Genomic DNA, 5,956 nt, shown 5'->3' with positions numbered 1-5,956 from the left:
TATACTACCTCCATCCCTAAATATTTGACGCCGTTGACTTTTTTAAACATGTTTGACCGATCGTCTTATTCAAAAAATTTAAGTAATTATTAATTCTTTTTCTATCATTTGATTTATTGTTAAATATACTTTTATGTATACATATAATTTTATATATTTCACAAAAGTTTTTGAATAAGACGAATGGTCAAACATATTTAAAAAAGTTAACGGTGTAAAACATTTAGGAAAGGAGGGAGTATATTTTTTCAAGGGAACTGCCTGACTACCTGTGTCTCGCTCCAGCCCCATCAGATGGCGACCAAGCGCCCGCGTCGCCCGACACCTCCCTCCTCTTTTCCGCATCGCCGCTGCTTGAGCAGGCCACCGACAAGCCAGCTGACCGCAAGGATCACAACGGCGGAGCTCCCTTCCTTCCCCCGAGGACACTACAGCGGGCAGGTGCACCGAGGCAGCGGAGAAGGTGCCGTCCAGATCCGGGGTGACAGACCAGCGGCAAGGTCGGCGGGCAGCGGGGAAGAGGGTGGTGAGTCAGAGTCTTTGTTTTTTTCTAAACAATCTTACTCAGATATAGAAACACGTTATTATTTATTTACGAACATATACCCCCGGCACTCGAAAAATTTGGAAATAACAATTAGGAAATGTGAAGGTCCAAATGGCGGATCTTAATAGAGTTTAGTGGAGCTCAAAAATTCACCGTTAGCCTCCACATCTTCAAAATCAAAATATATTAATTAGAAAGAAATACTCACGAATGTGTATAGAATAATAGAAAGATGTACTAGAAGATAGGCGCGCTTGTTGGCGTGATCGCTAATTAAGCATGTGTCTTATCTTATTTGTTGGAGATTATATATATGCTATTTAAATCTTATTTGGAATTTACATTTTTATAGCAGTTAGTTACAAACTCATAAAATTTCTTATAAACACCATACTTTTAAAGGTATGTTTTAGTGTGTTCTTAGTTTCATGTTTGTAGAATTATGAAGAGAAAAAATGAAAGTATGATAGTAATATATGCTTAAAAAGCATTCAAGGTGGTAGTTAGTTTAATGTAGAAAACTGTATTTTTGGAATCTTTTGCCACTTTTGTGAATTGAAAGTATTTACATATAATCTGTTTGAATTTGGGGAATTATAAGAAAATACATATATTAGTACTGATTGTTTTGCATTCTCTGGTTCTTTTTTTTTTCATTCTCTACGAATATAGATATAGGATAACATCATTGTTAACTTGCTTATTAGGAATTTCAGTTTCACCCATTGTATTTCTTGGAGTTGTTTATATCCACACTTCCCTAAACAGTAAAACTCGTATAATTAGCATTAAATGTTTTTACAATTTACAATTTATATTTTATTTGTTATTTGAAGGAAGGATAAAAGCTTTGCTACTTTATGGTTTGTATGTTAATATTACTTTAATATTACATGATGCTAAGGGCAATATGGCAAAAGTAGTCCATAGAGATGAGACCCACATATATAAACTTTAACTATTGTAACATTCACAAACTATATGGATAGCAAATAATATTAGTAGGAGAGAAGAGATAGAGATAAATAATATATTTTATTCTCTATGGACAGCCCATATGCTTATGGGTAGCTTTTGTTATTTCTTTTCTATGGACTAGTTCCACAATGTTGCTAGGTGGCTGAATCAAATATTATATTGCTTATGGACCACTTTTGAAGTATATTGTGGATGCCCTAACAGCTTGGTTAGGCACCTACATCTTTAATCTTCAATTTTCAAAATACCACACTTCTTTATTATCATTTTAGGATTTGATACTGCAACATGTTTACACTGTCCACAAGGCTTGGCGTTCAGCCCGTAGCAATGTTTGTGCACCAACATGGCTAAGCCACATCCCACGTGCGTGGGAGGCTGGGCAGCTCAGCACGACTGCACGAGGTTGGCTCAGCCCGCACTGTCCACGCATAGTGATGGGCCAACATGGCTCCTGGCTACGCTCATGGGCTGATCAAGCCCATCCACGAGAGAGATCGACAAGGACATGACTCTCCGCGCGAGACCAAACACCCGAAATTACCGGTGTGGAGTTTTTTACCATTCGTAATTTCTCGTATTTATCTCAACTTTTAACGGTGCCACGTGGTCCAATCTGCAGCCGGCAAAACCGCATGCTTGAGAGGATGGATGGATGGATGTGTATGGTGGTGTCTGCACGTAAGCATATACTCCCTCCGTCCCAAAAAAAAACAGACAAACCCTAAGTTTCTGTGTTCAATTTTGACTATCCATCTTATATGGAATTTTTTTATAATTCGTATTTTCATTGTTGTTAGGTGATAAAACATGATTAATATTTTATGCGTGACTTCTCTTTTTAATTATTTTTCATAATTTTTTCAAATAAGACGGACGGTCAAACGTTGGACACGGAAACCAGGGTTTATCTTTTTTTGGGACGGAGGGAGTACGTAGTACTACGTACAACATTGTCTTGGGGAAAAAATAACCTCATTTATAGGCCGCCGAACGAGGCGCAGAAAAATGGGAAACTGTTTTAACAGCTCGAGTGGACATCCACCCGTTTATTGCATGCCATCTAAATGGTTATGAAAAAAATTAAAAAAATATGAATAAGATAGATTAATGTGTAATATATCAATCCACAAACATACAAGTTAAAATTTAACTTCTACAAGTTGTAACAAAAATAACAAACAAAACTCAAATTACTATATGTATATTTACAATTAAATTTGTTATTTTTGTTACAACCGGTAGAAGTTGAATTTAAACTTGCATGTTTATGGAGTGATATATTACATATTGATATATCTTGTCAATTTTTTTGAAAATTTTTTGTAACCATCTAGTTAACATATAATAAACGGGTGGACGTCTACTATGGCTATTAGAATCCTCTCCCGCAGAAAAATGGTGGTATGACACACAATGGAGCCGGGTGGACTGTGGAATATTATTTGCTAGTCGGCTGTGCATCGGAGCAATTCTAGCCGTTAGCGGTGCAGCGGAAGCTTCCGGTGCAACCCATTTCCACACGGATGCCAAGTTGCCTTTTGATTCACCACTGGCTGAGCTCACTCTGACCCGCAAACGCCAGTGCCCGCAGCCTACATATAGCCGCATCTGCCCATCAAGGTTGGGCACAGTCATCAAGCCTACAATGGAGCCGGTGGCCGTCGTGGCGGTGCCGTTCCCGGCGCAGGGCCACCTCAACCAGCTCCTGCACCTGTCGCTGCAGCTCGCCTCGCGCGGCGGGGTGGACGTGCACTACGCGGCGCCCGCGGCTCACGTCCGCCAGGCCCGCGAGCGGGTGCAGGGCTGGGACGACGCGGCGCTCCGCTCCGTCCGGTTCCACGACCTCGGCATCTCCACGTACGCCTCACCGCCTCCCGACCCCGCCGCCGCCTCGCCCTTCCCCTCCCACCTCATGCCCCTCTGGGAAGCCTACACCGCCGGCGCGCCCGCCCCGCTCGCGGCTCTCCTCGACAAGCTCTCCGCCTCCTACCGCCGCGTCGTCGTCGTGTACGACCGCATCAACGACTTCGCCGCACAGGAGGCGGTGCGGCTGCGCAACGGCGAGGCGTTCGTCATGTACTGCTTGGCCGTGTCGATGCTCGCTAGGAGGATTGCTCCCCAGGAGCACCAACGGATCCTGCGCGAGAACGGCCTCACCAACATCACCGTGGAAGACTGTGCAACGGAGGAGTTCGTGGATTACATCAGACGGACGAGGGCGACCAAGGAGATGTCGCCTCCCAGAGGTATCCTGACCAACACGTGTCGCGCGCTCGAGGGCGAGTTCATCGACGTCGTCGCGGGGAACCTGGCCGCCGACGGCAAGAAGGTTTTCGCCGTCGGACCGTTGAACCCACTGCTGCACGGGAACGCGTCGAAGCAGGGCGACCAGCGGCAGCGCCACGAGTGCCTGGACTGGCTCGACAAGCAGCCCCCTGCGTCGGTGCTGTACGTCTCCTTCGGCACGACATCGTCGCTGTGAGCGGAGCAAATCGAAGAGCTCGCATCGGCGCTGCGCGGCAGCAATCAGCGGTTCATCTGGGTGTTGCGGGACGCCGACCGCGGAGACATATTCGCGGAGGACTCCGGCGAGATCAGCAGCCGCCACGCGAAGCTGCTGCGCAAGTTCACGCAGCACAACGAAGGGAGTACGGGGCTGGTGATCACCGGGTGGGCGCCGCAGCTGGAGATCCTGGCGCACGACGCCACGGCGGCGTTCATGAGCCACTGCGGCTGGAACTCCACCATGGAGAGCCTGAGCCACGGGAAGCCGATTCTTGCCTGGCCCATGCACTGCGACCAGCCATGGGACGCCGAGCTCCTCTGCAAGTACCTCAAGGCCGGCGTCCTCGTGCGGCCATGGGAGAAGCACAACGAGGTCACGCCGGCGAAGGACATCCAGGAAGCCATCGAGGAGGCCATGCTTTCTGACGGAGGAGTAGCCATGCAACAACGTGCACGGGAGCTCGGAGATGCCATCCGCGCCTCCGTGGCCGCCGCCGGCTCGTCGGTCGTCGCGCAAAGACCTGGATGACTTCGTTGCTTACATCACGAGGTAATCACGTACCGAGATTGCCACGTGGGAATTGATGATTCTGTTCTGGTAATCCAATAGGCTTTGCCATTGGGCCAGGCCACCATCTTATATCTCAAGGCCCATCTGGCCACGTCGCCATTCCGGCCATAGGAGCAGCAGCAGGCTTCCATGTCAGCCACTGCTCGATCAATTTAGTGGCCCTGTTTAGTTGGGGCAGATCATGAAGTAAACTTACTGAGGCCTTGTTTAGTTGGGGAAAATTTTTGGGTTTGGTTGTCACATCGGATATACGGTATATATTTAAAGTATTAAACGTAGTCTAGTAACAAAACAAATTACATATTCCGCAAGGAAACCGCGAGACAAATTTATTAAGCCTAATTAATAGGGGTGAATCCGTCCGAAGTGAGGATATGGTAAGAGTTTTTAGATATCCGGCCGGATGTGGATGCGGATATGGTATCGGTTATATCCGGCGGATACGGATTATCCGCTATTTTAAGCGGATTATCCGATAAACGTTTTGGCGGATAATCCGAATTTCACATCCCATATAACCACTCAATTTGGCCCATTTGACACGAGCATTTTCATCGTGTAAAGATTCAGCCCATCCACGTCCACCTTATCCATCAATCTATCCAGGAGTTCAGTCCGTGACTCCGTCGGTGTCGCGTCAACCAATTTTTTCATCGAGACTTCTCTTCTTCCAGTCCTCCCACGCCGCCGCCTGACTTCTCCACCCAGCGCCACCGCCGCCACCTGCCTTCTCCACCCCGGCGCCGCGGCCTACCGTCTCCACCCCAAAGTCACCTGGTTGTCTCCGTCTCGGCGCCGGCGACGCCTCCTGCCATCTCCAGCACCAACTCTGTCGTATGTGTTATTATCAGAATTGAAGTCTACTTCTCTAGATCATCTCCTTCTGACCTTAGCTGCATATGTGTTATTATGTCATATGCAATATGCAACTTATTAGTAGTACTGTATGAGAATTGGACATCATTTGTGGACCTCCAATGTTCTATCACCCATGTCATGTGATATTGTTTTTTCTAACATTTATGGAACTTCTATGTTTTACGTGTTATGTGAATGCGATATATCGTGATGTCAATACTATATGTGTCGATTACATGCTTTTGGACAGAAGACAAGTCAATCGTTAACAACTTGACATTATATTATGATGTGATCGGTGCTTTCATGAGTCATGTGAATTGTGATATTGGTACCTCATTGTTGCTCATTGTACAGATGATCAGATGATGTATCGATTGTATATACATGCCACATCCGATTATTTTTATCCGTTTCCGAGCCGAGTCCGCACCGACTCCGCACCATTTCCGACATCTGAAATAATCCGCTCCGCATCCGCATCCGCATATTAT

General features: G+C 46.4%; 1 pseudogene; it reads left to right on the top strand.

Moving 5' to 3' along the window:
* Positions 1 to 3,164: 3,164 nt before the first annotated feature.
* LOC127771523 (putative cis-zeatin O-glucosyltransferase) lies at positions 3,165 to 4,916 on the top strand (annotated as a pseudogene).
* Positions 4,917 to 5,956: the final 1,040 nt, after the last annotated feature.

The sequence above is a fragment of the Oryza glaberrima genome, chromosome 4 (genome assembly GCF_000147395.1).
Source record: "Oryza glaberrima chromosome 4, OglaRS2, whole genome shotgun sequence".
NCBI classification, from domain to species: domain Eukaryota; kingdom Viridiplantae; phylum Streptophyta; class Magnoliopsida; order Poales; family Poaceae; genus Oryza; species Oryza glaberrima.
This window is presented reverse-complemented; position numbering and strand designations above follow the sequence as displayed.